The sequence below is a fragment of the Ranitomeya variabilis genome, chromosome 5 (genome assembly GCF_051348905.1).
Source record: "Ranitomeya variabilis isolate aRanVar5 chromosome 5, aRanVar5.hap1, whole genome shotgun sequence".
In the NCBI taxonomy this organism is placed as follows: Eukaryota; Metazoa; Chordata; class Amphibia; order Anura; family Dendrobatidae; genus Ranitomeya; species Ranitomeya variabilis.
The window spans coordinates 425,158,243-425,176,334 of record NC_135236.1 but is presented as its reverse complement, the minus strand read 5'-3'; the positions used below and the strand labels follow the sequence as shown (position 1 = coordinate 425,176,334).

Below are 18,092 nucleotides of genomic sequence, written 5' to 3'. Positions count from 1 at the left end.
CCCTGATGACGGTGAGCTTACCTCACCATCGATTTTGGGGGTGACAAGTTCCCTTTAAATTCACCCGAGGGTGACAAAGTGCCTGAAGCATAATGCATCTTTACATCAGTTGTACATGTTCAGTTCATATTTTCTGTCTCATAACTGACTGTATGTTTAGGGGTTAGGGAAAAAAACTGTTGTGTTCTCAATCACACAGCACTGCAGTCAATCTCTCATGATTAAAAGTCTGTTTCTCAGATAAAGTAGAGCAATGTGTCACAAGTATCTTCAACGGATTGTAGAGTGATATAATATTGAGGGCCCAACCTTAGTATAAGTCATAAATATCAGGTCAGTGGAGTCTGGCACCTAACATGACCACCAATCAGCTGTTATTAGTGAAACATTTAATGAAGCTGACAATCGCACCTCCATTTATTGTGTAGTGGCTGCTGCTGAGAGCTGCAGCTCCGTCTCTCTTCAAGATGTCCATCTGATATTGATGACCTATCCTAAGGATGCTATCAATATCATATAGCCATTTTAAGTGTCTGAGAAATGTTACCTTACTGAAGTAAAAAGTAAAATACCCTCCTGGTTCCATCACCGACCCTCTACTTCTGCTTCTATCTCAGTGTTTTGGCTGCAGTGGTAACATCGTATGGACAGCTCACTAACGTAGGCTGCACAAACCGCTGAGCTTAGTGATTGGCTGCAGAGGTTATCACCGCCGCACACAAAACAGTAAGACAGAAGCAGTGGGAAAGAGTAAGTGTGGTCCCAGGGAGGGTAAGTATCATCTGATTTATTTGTTTTACATGAGCTCTATCATTTGGGGATTACATTTTTAAAATGAGAAAACCCCTTTAAGTGGCTATTAAATTGTTATATTCTGATACTTAGCAAAAATAGGTTGTAAACCCAAAGAGAACATCTCCATCTTTGGACCCAACATGTCTATGCATTCCATTGGATACTGTGCAATACTTAAAGGGGTATTCCCGTCTTCAAGATCCTATCCCAATATGTAGTAGGTGTAGCAATAATAATAATAATAATAATAATAATAATAATATTAGCAAATATCTCCAATTAGAAATGGATTATAGTTTTTCTGATTCGCTATGTCACTTACCCCATGTGCAGGCATTGCAGGACCTTAGTTATCCATGGTCATCACCACTCATATAGTAACAGTTAGCTAGTTGCTAGTGGTTGTAACCATGGATGCCTAAGGTCCTGCAATGCCTGCACATGAGGAAAGAGACATAGTGAATCAGAAAAACTATATTGCATTTCTAATTGGATGTATTTGCTAATATTATTATTACACCTACTACATATTGGGTTAGGATCCTGGAGATGGGAATACCCCTTTAATTTCCTTAGAAGCGTAGATGCAGTGCAATGGAACGCTAGTTATAGAATTCTATAGAATGTTTCCCTTTAAATGTGTCCTATTTTAATTTGTGGGCACTTTTATGAAATCACATACAGCGATTTTCTAATTGTAGCTAGTAAGTACATACATTTTATGATTACGTTACAGTACAGCCATTTATTAAAGCAGTTTGTTATACTTATAGTCGTAAGCTCTTCAGCTACCATTTACAAAGTCTATGTTATTTGCTAATAATACCCTTTAATTATAGATATTGCATTCTATGTCATAAAAAAGATAACAAGATTGCTACATTATAGATTATTTATAAATAAATGAAAAACATAAATCAGATGAAATTACAGAACACTGCATGCATGTGCCATATTCCAGTAATGAGATTATGCATTAAGCAGATCATTTACCTTAAAATGTTTGTCTTTTAATAGAGCAATAATACATGATTCCCGAGCTATGCACCATAAATTTGTTTTTCAAAATTATCCAAGAGTCTATACACATACATAGAAAGGATTGTGAGTGTGTGGTGTCAGGGCTACCATCAGGGCTTTACTGCCCTGACTGACGTATGGGGTCCGATGACCAGAGGGGGCCCGCATCGGGCCCTGTCTCTTCTAGTCATCGGGCCCCAGCGGCAGTAACTGAACCTGGGTCCCAGATGCAGATTCAGTTAAACTCTATTGCTGTGCGGGCCCAGCAATAGTTAAAAGCTGCCAGCCAATTGGAGGCTGGCAGTTGACGTCAGCGTGCACGTCGCCTGCGTATGACGTCATTGTCATTTGCCGGCGAGTGTGCGCCTGGACTGCGTTGATGGAACTTTGCCACAGGAGCATGGCCAGGTAAGAAGAAAGATTTTTTCATTTTTATTGAGAGCAGAAAGCCGGGGGCACAATGGGAGACATGAGGGCAGGATGGGAGACTTGGGGGGAATAATGGAAATACAGAGGGAAGAATGGAGACTGGAGACACAGGGAAATATGGAAACACAGGGGGCAGAATAGAGATATAGGGGGAAGAATGGAGACACAGGGGGAAGAATGGAGATACAGTGGGAAGAATGGAGACACGGGGAAGAATGGACACACAGGGGGAAGGATGGAAACACGGGGAAGAATGGAGACACAGGGAAGAATGGAGACACGGGGAAGAATGGACACACAGGGGGAAGGATGGAAACACGGGGAAGAATGGAGACACAGGGAAGAATGGAGACACGGGGAAGAATGGAGATACAGGGGAAGTATGGAGACACGGGGAAGTATGGAGACACAGGGGGAAGAATGGAGATACAGTGGGAAGAATGGAGACACGGGGAAGAATGGAGACACAGGGAAGAATGGAGACATGGGGAAGAATGGAAATACAGGGGGAAGGATGGAGACACTGGGAAGAATGGAGACACGGAAGAATGAAGACACGGGGAAGAATGGAGATACAGGGGAAGAATGGAGACACGGGGGGAAGTATGGATACAAAGGGGATGAAAAACATAAATCAGATGAAATTACAGAACACTGCATGCATGTGCCATATTCCAGTAATGAGATTATGCATTAAGCAGATAATTTACCTTAAAATGTTTGTCTTTTAATAGAGCAATAATACATGATTCCCGAGCTATGACGCCTCGTCACAGCCTGAGAAACTAGCTATCCCTAGAGAGAAAGCAAAGCCTCACTTGCCTCAGAGAAATCACCCCAAAGTTTTAGACAGCCCCCCACAAATAATAAAGGTGAGTTAAGGGGAAAACACAAATGTAGAAATGAAAACAGGTTTTTAGCAAATGAGGCCCGCTAACACTAAATACTCAGAAGACAGCAAGGGATCTGTGCGGTCAGTATAAAATGCTATAAAAAATAATCCACGCAGAGATTACAAGAACCCCCACACCGACTCACGATCTGAGGAGCGCAACTCTGCACCCCAGAACTTCCAGCAAGCGAGAATATTACAAATAAGCAAGCTGGACAGAACTCATCATATACAGAGAAACATTTTCAAGGAAATAATGAGCAAACATGAACTAGCAAGACTTAGCTTCTCAGGAGGAGACAGGTCACAAGGAAGGTCCAGAGAGATCAGAACCAGTACTGAATACAACGACAGCAGGCAAAAAGTGAAGGTCCAGGTGGAGTTAAATAGAGGCCAGACTAGCAGAAAACGAGGCAGCTGGATTCCAGCTACAGACCCGCAGTAAGCACTAAAGGCCACCAGAGGGAGCCCAAGAACAGAACTTACACAATACCACTCATGACCACAGGAGGGAGCCCGAGAACGGAATTCACAACAGTACCCCCCCCTTGAGGAGGGGTCACCGAACCCTCACCAGAGCCCCCAGGCCGATCCGGACGAGCCAGATGAAAGGCACGAACCAAATCAGCCGCATGGACATCAGAGGCGACAACCCAGGAATTATCCTCCTGACCATAGCCCTTCCACTTAACCAAGTACTGAAGCTTCCGTCTCGAAATACGAGAATCCAAGATCTTCTCCACCACATACTCCAATTCTCCCTCAACCAACACCGGAGCAGGAGGATCAACAGAAGGAACCACAGGCACCACATACCTCCGCAATAATGACCTATGGAACACATTATGAATGGCAAAAGATGCTGGGAGGTCCAAACGAAATGACACAGGGTTAAGGATTTCTAAAATCTTATAAGGACCGATGAAACGAGGCTTGAACTTAGGAGAGGAAACCTTCATAGGAACGAAACGAGAAGACAGCCATACCAAATCCCCCACACGAAGTCGGGGACCCACACAGCAACGGCGGTTAGCAAAGCGCTGAGCCTTCTCTTGTGACAACGTCAAATTGTCCACTACGTGGTTCCAAATCTGTTGCAACCTATCCACCACAGAATCCACCCCAGGAAAGTCCGAAGGCTTAACCTGACCTGAGGATGAAAACCAGAATTGCAAAAAAAAGGTGAAACCAAAGTAGCAGAACTAGCCCGATTATTGAGGGCAAACTCAGCCAATGGCAAAAAGGACACCCAATCATCCTGATCAGCCGAAACAAAACATCTCAGATAAGTTTCCAAGGTCTGATTAGTTCGTTCAGTTTGGCCATTCGTCTGAGGATGGAAGGCCGACGAAAACGACAAATCAATGTCCATCTTAGCACAAAAGGACCGCCAAAATCTGGACACAAACTGGGATCCTCTGTCAGACACAATGTTCTCCGGAATCCCATGCAAACGAACCACATTCTGAAAAAACAGCGGCACCAAATCGGAGGAGGAAGGCAGCTTAGGCAAGGGCACCAAATGGACCATTTTAGAAAAATGATCACAAACCACCCAGATGACAGACATCCTCTGAGAGACTGGAAGATCCGAAATAAAATCCATGGAAATATGCGTCCAAGGCCTCTTTGGGACAGGCAAAGGCAAAAGCAAACCACTGGCACGAGAACAGCAAGGCTTGGCCCGAGAACAAATCCCACAGGACTGCACAAAGGAACGCACATCCCGCGACAAGGACGGCCACCAAAAGGACCTAGCCACCAAATCCCTGGTACCAAAAATTCCAGGGTGACCCGCCAACACCGAAGAATGAACCTCGGAAATAACTCTACTGGTCCATCTATCCGGGACAAACAGTCTCTCCGGTGGACAACGGTCAGGTTTATTGGCCTGAAATTCCTGCAGCACCCGCCGCAAATCAGGGGAGATGGCAGACAGAATCACCCCCTCTCTGAGGATACCAGCCGGTTCAGAAACTCCCGGAGAGTCAGGCACAAAACTCCTAGAAAGAGCATCTGCCTTCACGTTCTTTGAACCCAGAAGGTATGAAACCACGAAATTGAAATGGGAGAAAAACAGCGACCATCGAGCCTGTCTAGGATTTAACCGTTTGGCAGACTCGAAATAAGTCAAATTCTCGTGATCCTTCAAGACCACCACACGATGTTTGGCTCCCTCAAGCCAATGTCGCCACTCCTCAAATGCCCACTTCATTGCCAACAACTCCCGATTACCAACATCATAATTCCGCTCGGCAGGCGAAAACTTTCTTGAAAAGAAAGCACATGGCCTCATCATAGAGCCATCAGAGTTTTTCTGCGACAAGACAGCCCCTGCTCCTATCTCAGATGTTGTGTATCCGCTTTTTGGGCTCCCCTGGTTGTTGCTGGTGGTACTGGTGACTTGTTTGCACTTTGCTGCTTCTGTTCACCTGCTTCCATCAGTGTTTGGGAGTTTCCTATTTAGCCTTGCTCTCCAGTCATTTCCTTGCCGGTCATCATTGTAACCAGAGCCTTCGGTTGCATGTTCCTGCTACTAGTCTGCTGATCAGCTAAGTGGACTTTGTCCTTTTGTTTTGTACCTTTTGTCCAGTTTGCAGTTTTTGTAATTCTCTGTAGCTGGAAGCTCTTGCGGGCTGAAATTGCCACTCCTGTGTCATGAGTTGACACAGGAGTCTTAAAGTAATTTCAGGATGGTTTTTGAAAGGGTTTTCAGTTGACCGTGAAGTCCTCTTTTGTATCCTTCTGCTATCTAGTAAGTGGACCTCTCTTTGCTAAATCTACTTTCATACTGTGTATGTCTTTTCCTCTTAATTCACCGTTATTACATGTGGGGGGCTGCTATCATCTTTTGGGGTATTTCCCTAGAGGTAAGCCAGGTCTGTTTCTTCCTCTGCCAGGCATAGTTAGTCCTCCGGCTGGCGCGTGGCATATAGGAAGCCGTAGGTATGCTCCCTGGCTACTGTTAGTTGTGTGGTAGATTTAGCTCACGGTCAACTCGAGTTTCCATCACCCGAGAGCTCGTTCGTTACTTATATGTTTCTTACGTTCCCTTGCCATTGGGAACCATGACAGTATGACCGGCCAGTGTTAAACTTATTGGCAGAAGAAAGGAGAGAAAAAAGAAGTCTGTAAATTTTTTTTTTTTTCCCTATGCTTGCTCCATAGTTGGATTAGTTGTATTTCAGCTCTAATTACAGCCTTTGCCTTTCTCTCCTTATAATCCTTGAATGGCTCTGAGCTCACCTGTTTAAAGATGGATCCTCAGAGTTTGGCTGCAGGTTTAAATAATCTGGCTACGAAGGTTCAAAATTTACAAGATTTTGTTATACATGCTCCTATTTCTGAACCTAAAATCCCTACACCAGAGGTGTTTTCCGGAGATAGATCTCGGTTTTTGAATTTCAAATATAATTGTAAATTATTCCTTTCTCTCAGACCTCACTCCTCAGGAGATCCTGTCCAGCAGGTTAAGATTGTAATCTCTTTGCTGCGAGGTGACCCTCAAAATTGGGCATTTTCATTGGCACCAGGGGATCCTGCGTTGCTCAATGTGGATGCGTTTTTCCTGGCTTTAGGGTTGCTTTATGAGGAACCTGATTTGGAGATTCAAGCTGAAAAAGCTTTGATAGCCCTATCTCAAGGGCAAGATGAAGCGGAAATATACTGCCAAAAATTTTGTAAATGGTCTGTGCTTACTCAGTGGAATGAGTGCGCCTTAGCGGCAAATTTCAGAGAGGGCCTTTCTGATGCCGTTAAAGATGTTATGGTCGGGTTCCCTGCGCCTACAGGTCTGAATGAGTCCATGACAATGGCAATTCAGATTGATCGGCGTTTGCGGGAGCGCAAACCCGTGCACCATTTGGCGGTATCTTCTGAAGAGACGCCAGAGAAAATGCAATGTGACAGAGTTATGTCCAGAAGCGAGCGGCAGAATTATAGGCGTAAAAATGGGTTATGCTTTTATTGTGGTGATTCTGCTCATGTTATATCGGCATGCTCTAAACGTACTAGGAAGGTTGACAAGTCCATTTCAATTGGCACTTTACAGTCCAAATTTATTTTGTCTGTAACCTTGATTTGTTCGTTATCAGTTATTACCGTGGATGCCTATGTGGACTCTGGCGCCGCTCTGAGTCTTATGGACTGGTCCTTTGCCAGGCGCTGTGGGTTTGATTTAGAGCCTCTGGAAGTCCCTATACCTCTGAAGGGTATTGATTCTACACCTTTGGCTTGTAATAAACCACAGTTCTGGACGCAAGTGACTATGCGTATGACTCCAGACCATCAGGAGGTGATTCGCTTCCTTGTGTTGTACAATTTACATGATGTTTTGGTGCTTGGATTACCATGGTTACAGTCTCATAACCCAGTCCTTGACTGGAAGGCTATGTCTGTGTTAAGCTGGGGATGTCGGGGGGCTCATGGGGACACTCCTATGGTGTCCATTTCGTCATCTATTCCATCTGAGATTCCGGCATTTTTGTCTGATTATCGTGATATTTTTGAAGAGCCTAAGATTGGTTCACTCCCTCCTCACAGGGATTGTGATTGCGCCATAGATCTGATTCCTGGCAGTAAATTTCCAAAGGGTCGTTTGTTTAACCTATCTGTACCTGAACATGCTGCTATGTGCGAGTATATTAAGGAGTCCCTGGAAAAGGGACATATTCGTCCTTCTTCATCACCTTTAGGAGCCGGTTTTTTCTTTGTCTCTAAAAAGGATGGCTCTCTGAGGCCTTGTATTGATTATCGTCTCCTGAATAAAATTACAGTCAAATATCAGTATCCGTTGCCTTTGCTGACTGATTTGTTTGCTAGCATAAGGGGGGCCAAGTGGTTCTCTAAGATTGATCTTCGTGGGGCGTATAATTTGGTGCGAATTAAGCAGGGGGATGAGTGGAAGACCGCATTTAATACGCCTGAGGGCCATTTTGAGTATTTGGTAATGCCTTTCGGCCTTTCTAATGCACCTTCTGTCTTTCAGTCCTTAATGCATGATATTTTCCGTGAATATTTGGATAAATTTATGATTGTGTACTTGGATGATATTTTGATTTTTTCTGATGACTGGGAGTCTCATGTTCAGCAGGTCAGGAGGGTTTTTCAGGTTTTGCGGGAGAATTCTTTGTGTGTAAAGGGTTCAAAGTGTGTTTTTGGGGTTCAAAAAATTTCATTTTTGGGGTATATTTTTTCCCCTTCTTCTATTGAGATGGACCCTGTCAAGGTTCGGGCTATTTACGACTGGACGCAGCCTACTTCTCTGAAGAGTCTCCAGAAATTCTTGGGCTTTGCTAATTTTTATCGTCGATTTATAGCTGGTTTTTCTGGCGTTGCTAAACCTCTGACGGATTTGACTAAAAAGGGTGCTGATGTTGCCAATTGGTCCCCTGCTGCCGTGGAGGCCTTTTGGGAGCTTAAGCGCCGCTTTTTGTCTGCCCCTGTGTTGCGCCAGCCTGATGTTTCTCTTCCCTTTCAGGTTGAGGTCGATGCTTCCGAGATCGGAGCGGGGGCGGTTTTGTCGCAGAAAAGTTCCGACTGCTCAGTGATGAGACCTTGTGCGTTCTTTTCGCGAAAATTTTCGGCCGCCGAGCGAAACTATGATGTTGGTAATCGGGAGCTTTTGGCCATGAAGTGGGCATTTGAGGAGTGGCGTCATTGGCTTGAGGGTGCCAGACATCAGGTGGTAGTTTTGACTGATCACAAGAATTTAATTTATTTGGAGTCTGCCAGGCGCCTGAATCCTAGACAGGCACGTTGGTCGTTGTTCTTTTCCCGGTTTAATTTTGTGGTCTCGTACTTACCGGGTTCTAGGAATGTGAAAGCAGATGCTCTTTCTAGGAGTTTTGAGCCTGACTCTCCTGGGAATTCTGAACCTGCTGGTGTCCTTAAGGATGGAGTGGTTTTGTCTGCTGTCTCTCCAGATTTGCGACGTGCTTTGCAAGAATTTCAGGCGGATAGACCTGATCGTTGTCCGTCTGGTAGACTGTTTGTTCCTGACGAGTGGACCACTAGAGTCATCTCGGAAGTTCATTCTTCTACTCTGGCAGGTCATCCGGGAATTTTTGGCACCAGAGATTTGGTGGCTAGATCCTTCTGGTGGCCTTCCCTGTCTCGAGATGTGCGTGTTTTTGTGCAGTCTTGCGATGTGTGTGCTCGGGCCAAGCCTTGTTGTTCTAGGGCTAGTGGGTTGTTGTTGCCCTTGCCTATTCCGAAGAGGCCTTGGACGCACATCTCTATGGACTTTATCTCGGATCTCCCTGTTTCTCAGAAGATGTCTGTCATCTGGGTGGTGTGTGACCGTTTTTCTAAAATGGTTCATTTGGTGCCATTGCCTAAGTTGCCTTCCTCATCTGAGTTGGTCCCTCTGTTTTTTCAAAATGTGGTTCGCTTGCATGGTATTCCGGAAAACATCGTTTCTGACAGGGGTACCCAGTTCGTGTCTAGATTTTGGCGGGCAGTCTGTGCCAGGTTGGGCATTGATTTGTCCTTTTCGTCTGCATTCCATCCTCAGACCAATGGCCAGACGGAGCGAACTAATCAAACTTTGGAGACTTATTTGAGGTGTTTTGTGTCTGCGGATCAGGATGATTGGGTTGCCTTTCTGCCGTTGGCGGAGTTTGCTCTTAATAATCGGGCTAGTTCTGCCACTTTGGTTTCTCCTTTCTTTTGCAATTCAGGGTTTCATCCGCGTTTTTCATCTGGTCAGGTTGAATCTTTGGATTGTCCTGGAGTGGATGCGGTGGTGGATTGGTTGCATCGGATTTGGGGACAAGTGGTGGATAATTTGGAATTGTCCCAGGAGAGGACTCAGCAGTTTGCTAACCGTCGTCGTCGTGTTGGTCCCCACCTTCGCGTTGGGGACTTGGTGTGGTTGTCTTCCCGTTTTGTCCCTATGAGGGTTTCTTCTCCCAAATTTAAGCCTCGGTTCATCGGTCCTTATAGGATTTTGGAGATTCTTAACCCTGTTTCCTTTCGTTTGGACCTCCCGGCATCTTTCGCTATCCATAATGTGTTCCATCGGTCGTTGTTGCGGAGATATGAGGTACCGGTGGTTCCTTCTACTGAACCTCCTGCTCCTGTGCTGGTGGAGGGTGAATTGGAGTACGTCGTAGAGAAGATCTTGGACTCCCGTATTTCCAGACGGAGACTTCAATATCTGGTTAAATGGAAAGGCTATGGTCAGGAAGATAATTCTTGGGTAACTGCCTCTGATGTTCATGCTTTGGATTTGGTTCGTGCCTTTCATAGGGCTCATCCAGATCGCCCTGGCGGTTCTTGTGAGGGTTCGGTGCCCCCTCCTTAAGGGGAGGGTACTGTTGTGTATCCGCTTTTTGGGCTCCCCTGGTTGTTGCTGGTGGTACTGGTGACTTGTTTGCACTTTGCTGCTTCTGTTCACCTGCTTCCATCAGTGTTTGGGAGTTTCCTATTTAGCCTTGCTCTCCAGTCATTTCCTTGCCGGTCATCATTGTAACCAGAGCCTTCGGTTGCATGTTCCTGCTACTAGTCTGCTGATCAGCTAAGTGGACTTTGTCCTTTTGTTTTGTACCTTTTGTCCAGTTTGCAGTTTTTGTAATTCTCTGTAGCTGGAAGCTCTTGCGGGCTGAAATTGCCACTCCTGTGTCATGAGTTGACACAGGAGTCTTAAAGTAATTTCAGGATGGTTTTTGAAAGGGTTTTCAGTTGACCGTGAAGTCCTCTTTTGTATCCTTCTGCTATCTAGTAAGTGGACCTCTCTTTGCTAAATCTACTTTCATACTGTGTATGTCTTTTCCTCTTAATTCACCGTTATTACATGTGGGGGGCTGCTATCATCTTTTGGGGTATTTCCCTAGAGGTAAGCCAGGTCTGTTTCTTCCTCTGCCAGGCGTAGTTAGTCCTCCGGCTGGCGCGTGGCATATAGGAAGCCGTAGGTATGCTCCCTGGCTACTGTTAGTTGTGTGGTAGATTTAGCTCACGGTCAACTCGAGTTTCCATCACCCGAGAGCTCGTTCGTTACTTATATGTTTCTTACGTTCCCTTGCCATTGGAAACCATGACACTCAGAGGCATCAACCTCGACCTGGAAAGGGAGAGAGACATCCGGCTGACGCAAGACAGGAGCCGAAGAAAACCGACGTTTCAGCTCCTGAAAGGCCTCCACGGCCGCAGGAGACCAATTGGTCACATCAGAACCCTTCTTGGTCAAATCCGTCAAAGGCTTAACCACACTAGAGAAATTAGTGATGAAGCGACGGTAAAAATTAGCAAAGCCCAAGAACTTCTGAAGACTCTTCACTGATGTAGGTTGAGTCCAGTCATAAATAGCCTGGACCTTAACTGGATCCATCTCAATAGTGGAAGGAGAAAAAATAAAGCCCAAAAAGGAAACCTTCTGGACTCCGAAGAGACATTTAGAGCCCTTCACAAATAAGGCATTGGCACGCAGGACCTGAAATACCATCCTGACCTGCTTCACATGGGATTCCCAATCGTCAGAAAATACCAAAATATCATCCAGGTACACAATCATAAATCTATACAGATACTCTCGGAAGATGTCGCGCATGAAGGACTGAAACACGGAAGGTGCATTAGAGAGCCCAAAAGGCATCACCAAGAACTCAAAATGGCCTTCGGGCGTATTAAATGCCGTTTTCCATTCATCGCCCTGTTTTATACGCACAAGATTATACGCTCCTCGAAGATCTATCTTGGTGAACCACTAGCCCCCTTAATCTGAGCAAACAGATCAGACAGCAATGGCAAAGGATACTGAAATTTGACCGTGATGTTATTTAGAAGGCGATAATCTATACAAGGTCTCAGAGAACCATCCTTCTTGGCCACAAAAAAGAACCCCGCACCCAAAGGGGACGAGGACGGGTGAATATGCCCCTTCTCCAGAGACTCCTTTATATAACTCCGCATAGCGGTATGTTCTGGTACAGAAAAATTGAAAAGTCGTCCCTTAGGGAACTTACTACCAGGAATCAAATTTATAGCACAATCACAATCCCTATGAGGAGGTAGGGCACTGGATTTGGGTTCATCAAATACATCCTGGTAGTCCGTCAGAAATTCAGGGACTTCAGAAGGAGTAGAAGCAGCAATTGACACCAAAGGAGCATCACCATGAATCCCCTGGCAACCCCAACTTGACACAGACATTGCTTTCCAATCCAGGACTGGATTATGAGCCTGCAGCCATGGCAGACCCAACACGACAACGTCATGCAAATTATGTAACACAAGAAAACGAATCACCTCCTGATGTGCAGGAGTCATGCACATGGTCACTTGAGTCCAGTACTGAGGCTTATTCTTGGCCAATGGCGTAGCATCAATTCCCTTTAGTGGAATAGGAAATTGCAAAGGCTCCAAGATAAAACCACAGCGCCTGGCAAATGACAAATCCATCAAGTTCAGGGCAGCACCTGAATCCACAAAAGCCATAACTGAGTAGGATGACAGGGAGCAAATCAAAGTAACAGACAAAATGAATTTGGGCTGTACAGTACCAATGGTGACAGATTTAGTGACCCTATTTGTGCGCTTAGAAGAATCAGAGATAACATGAGTAGAATCACCACAGTAAAAGCACAACCCATTCTGACGTCTGTGATTCTGCCATTCACTTCTGGTCAGAATCCTGTCACATTGCATAGACTCAGGCTTCTGCTCAGAAAATACCGCCAGATGGTGCACAGGTTTGCACTCCCGCAAACGCCGATCAATCTGAATGGCCAACGACATAGACTCATTCAGACCCGCAGGCGTGGGGAACCCCACCATAACATCCTTAACGGCTTCAGAAAGACCTTTTCTGAAAATTGCTGCCAGGGCACACTCATTCCACTGAGTGAGCACAGACCATTTCCTAAACTTCTGACAGTAAACCTCTGCTTCATCCAGACCCTGAGAGAGAGCCAGCAAAACCTTTTCTGCCTGGTCTATTAGATTAGGTTCCTCATAAAGCAATCCAAGCGCCAGAAAAAACGCATCCACATTTAGTAATGCAGGATCTCCTGGCGGCAGAGAGAATGCCCAATCTTGAGGGTCACCACGTAACAAAGAAATAATAATTTTAACTTGCTGAACAGGGTCACCAGAGGAACGAGGTCTCAGAGAAAGGAATAATTTGCAATTATTTTTGAAATTCAAAAACCTAGATCTATCTCCAGAAAATAACTCAGGAATTGGTATTTTAGGCTCTGACATAGGACTGTGAACTACATAATCCTGGATACCTTGTACCCTTGCAGTGAGATGATCCAGACTAGAGGACAGACTCTGAATGTCCATGTCTGCAGCTGAATTCTGAACCACCCAGAGATTAAGGGGAGGAGAGAGGCTAGACACACTGCAGAGGAAAAAAAAAAAAAATGAACTCAGGATCTCTCTTATCCCTCTTTTGCGATGCATTAACTCTTTTCAGGCCTGCTGTACTGTTATGATCCTGGTAACAAGGATCGCAAACTGACCTGCTAAGTAAACAGAAATCCTTAGGACAAGTTCTGGGGATGTGGGAACTATACTGACCGCAACCCTGATTCTATCAATACACACTATAGGCAGCCGTGGAGCGTTACCTAAAATCCTAGACGCCTCGTCACAGCCTGAGAAACTAGCTATCCCTAGAGAGAAAGCAAAGCCTCAGTTGCCTCAGAGAAATCACCCCAAAGTTTTAGACAGCCCCCCACAAATAATAACGGTGAGTTAAGGGGAAAACACAAACGTAGAAATGAAAACAGGTTTTTAGCAAATGAGGCCCGCTAACACTAAATACTCAGAAGACAGCAAGGGATCTGTGCGGTCAGTATAAAATGCTATAAAAAATAATCCACGCAGAGATTACAAGAACCCCCACACCGACTCACGATGTGAGGAGCGCAACTCTGCACCCCAGAACTTCCAGCAAGCGAGAATATTACAAATAAGCAAGCTGGACAGAACTCATCATATACAGAGAAACATTTTCAAGGAAATAATGAGCAAACATGAACTAGCAAGACTTAGCTTCTCAGGAGGAGACAGGTCACAAGGAAGGTCCAGAGAGATCAGAACCAGTACTGAATACAACGACAGCAGGCAAAAAGTGAAGGTCCAGGTGGAGTTAAATAGAGGCCAGACTAGCAGAAAACGAGGCAGCTGGATTCCAGCTACAGACCCGCAGTAAGCACTAAAGGCCACCAGAGGGAGCCCAAGAACAGAACTCACACAATACCACTCATGACCACAGGAGGAAGCCCGAGAACGGAATTCACAACAGGAGACAGATGGGGCAGGATCATGGGGCAGGATGGAGACAGATGGGGCAGGATCATGGGGCAGGATGGAGACCGATGGGGCAGGATCATGGGGCAGGATGGAGACCGATGGGGCAGGATCATGGGGCAGGATGGAGACAGATGAGGCAGGATCATGGAGCAGGATGGAGACAGATGGGGCAGGCTCATGGGGCAGGATGGAGACAGATGGGGCAGGATCATGGGGCAGGATGGAGACACATGGTGCAGGATCATGGGGCAGGAAGGAGGCATGGGGCAGGGTGGAGACACATGGTGCAGGATCATGGGTAGGATGGATACAATGGTGACAGATGGCAGGATCACGGGGCAGATGTGGCACAATCACAGGACAGATGGGGCATGATCACGGGACAGATGAGGCAGGATCACGGGACAGATAGGGCAGGATCATGGGACAGATGGGGCAGGATCGGAATCACATGAGGCAGAATGGATACTCATGAGGGCAGAATGGGAGAACATATGGGGCCAGGATGGGAGTACATATGGCTGGAGCCAGGAATTTTTTTTTTTTTTACGATACTGTTTTAAATGCAGGAGGCGGTCCTGCAGAACGACACTATGTCGCCTTTTTTTCTTCATCTGGTGTAGTTTAGAAGTTGGGAAAAAATTAAGTAATGTGTTCTGCAAGCGGTGCTCTAGCTAACTGTGTTATTTCCTGCAGAGACGAGCCCTGGCTGGAAGTGATGGTGATCTGTGCTGGAATAAGATGAAAAGCAAAGATGAAGGACTTTACCTAGAGATGTCAGTGGTGAGTCAGTGTGTTACCTGTACACTGACACTATACATTGTATACTATATACAGCTGTCCTATGTACAGTGATCACTTTATTACCTTTACACTGACACTATATACAGATCTCATGTGTATAATGTCATTGATCACAGTATAACTTGTACAATATATACAGTTCTCGTGTGTATAATGACACTGTTGATCACTGTATTACCTATACACTAATACTGTATACAGAGCTCCTGTGTATAATGTCACCTGGATCACTGTATTACCTGTCACTATGCAATGTATACAGAGCTCCTGTGTATAATGTCACCGGTGATCATTGTATTACCTGTACACTGACACTATATTACAGAGCTCCTGTGTATAATGTCACCGGTAATCACTATATTACCTGTACACAGACACTGCATAGTAAGTACAGATCTCCTGTGTATAAAGGCACTTATGGTGATATTAGTATTGTGTTTTTTTTATTAATGATCAGTATTGTAGTATTCAATCACTATGTGATGGTAATATGTTGTCCGGCCATGGTGTGGTGGTATTTGTTCTTTGTATGTTACATAGTTACATAGTTATTAAGCTTGAAGGAAGACTTTAAGTCCATCTAGTTCAACCCATAGCCTAGCATGCCCTAACATGTTGATCCAGGGGAAGGCAAAAAAAACCCATGTGGTAAGAGTAAGCTCCATCATGGGGAAAAAAATTCCTTCCCGACCCCACATACGGCAATCAGACTAGTTCCCTGGATCAACGCCTTATCAAGGAATCTAATATATATACCCTGTAATATTATACTTTTCCAGAAAGGTATCCAGTCCCCTCTTAAATTGAAGCAATGAGTCACTCATTACAACATCATACGGCAGAGAGTTCCATAGTCTCACTGCTCTTACAGTAAAGAATCCGCGTCTGTTATTATGCTTAAACCTTTTTTCCTCCAGACGTAGAGGATGCCCCCTTGTCCCTGTCACCGGTCTATGATTAAAAAGATCAGCAGAAAGGTCTTTGTACTGTCCCCTCATATATTTATACATTAACATAAGATCACCCCTTAGTCTTCGTTTTTCCAAACTAAATCGCCCCAAGTGTAATAACCTATCTTGGTATGGCAGACCCCCCAGTCCTCTAATAACCTTGGTTGCTCTTCTCTGCACCCGCTCCAGTTCAGCTATGTCTTTCTTATACACCGGAGACCAGAACTGTGCACAGTATTCTAAGTGTGGTCGCACTAGTGACTTGTATAGAGGTAAAATTATGTTCTCCTCATGAGCATCTATGCCTCTTTTAATGCATCCCATTATTTTATTTGCCTTTGTAGCAGCTGCCTGACACTGGCCACTGAATATGAGTTTGTCATCCACCCATACACCCAGGTCTTTTTCATTGACGGTTTTGCCCAGAGTTTTAGAATTAAGCACATAGTTATACATCTTATTACTTCTACCCAAGTGCATGACCTTACATTTATCCCCATTAAAGCTCATTTGCCATTTATCAGCCCAAGCTTCTAGTTTACATAAATCAGCCTGTAATATAAAATTGTCCTCCCCTGTATTGATTACCCTGCAGAGTTTAGTGTCATCTTCAAATATTGAAATTCTACTCTGAATGCCCCCTACAAGGTCATTAATAAATATGTTAAAAAGAAGAGGGCCCAATACTGACCCCTGTGGTACCCCACTACTAACCGTGACCCAGTCCGAGTGTGCTCCATTAATAACCACCCTTTGTTTCCTATCCCTGAGCCAACTCTCAACCCACTTGCACATATTTTCCCCTATCCCCATTATTCTCATTTTATGTATCAACCTTTTGTGTGGCACCGTATCAAAAGCTTTTGAAAAGCCCATATACACTACATCTACTGGGTTCCCTTGGTCCAGACCGGAACTTACCTCTTCATAGAAGCTGATCGAATTAGTCTGACATGATCGGTCCCTAGTAAACCCGTGCTGATACTGGGTCATGAGGTTATTCCTCTTCAGATACTCCAGTATAGCATCCCTTAGAATGCCCTCCAGGATTTTACCCACAGTAGAGGTTAAACTTACTGGCCTACAATTTCCGAGTTCAGTTTTTGTCCCCTTTTTGAATATTGGCACCACATTTGCTATACGCCAGTCCTGTGGTACAGACCCTGTTATTATGGACTCTTTAAAGATTAAAAATAATGGTCTATCAATGACTGTACTTAATTCCTGCAGTACTCGGGGGTGTATCCCATCCGGGCCCGGAGATTTGTCAATTTTTGTGATTTTTAGACGCCGCCGTACTTCCTGCTGGGTTAAGCAGGTAACATTAAATTGGGAATTATTATCACTAGTCATATTGACTGCCATGGGATTTTCTTTTGTAAATACTGATGAAAAAAAGTCATTTAGCATATTGGCTTTTTCCTCATCCTCATCCACCATTTCACCCAGACTATTTTTAAGGGGGCCAACACTATCATTTTTTAGTTTCTTACTATTTATGTAGTTAAAGAATATTTTGGGGTTATTTTTGCTCTCTCTAGCAATGAGTCTCTCTGTCTCAATCTTTGCTGCCTTGATTTGCTTTTTACATAATTTATTTAATTTTTTGTATTTATTTAATGCCTCCTCACTACCTACTTCCTTTAATTCTCTAAATGCTTTTTTTGTCCCTTATTGCACCCCTTACAGCTCTATTTAGCCATATTGGTTTCCTCCTATTTCTAGTATGTTTATTCCCATACGGTATATACTGTGCACAGGTCCTATCCAGGATGCTAATAAATGTCTCCCATTTTCTTTGTGTACTTTTATGTCTCAGGATATCGTCCCAGTTAATTGCACCAAGATCCTCTCTCATCCGTTGGAAATTTGCCCTCCTGAAGTTTAGTGTCCTTGTCACCCCTCTACTACACATCTTATTAAAGGAGACATGAAAACTTATT

The 18,092-nt window shown here is 44.6% G+C and overlaps 1 protein-coding gene across 1 annotated transcript in view; it reads left to right on the top strand.

The window, feature by feature from the left end:
- Nucleotides 1–18,092, top strand: part of PTPRR (protein tyrosine phosphatase receptor type R) — a 393,781-nt gene that overhangs the window by 48,271 nt on the left and 327,418 nt on the right. The window lies entirely within an intron of this gene.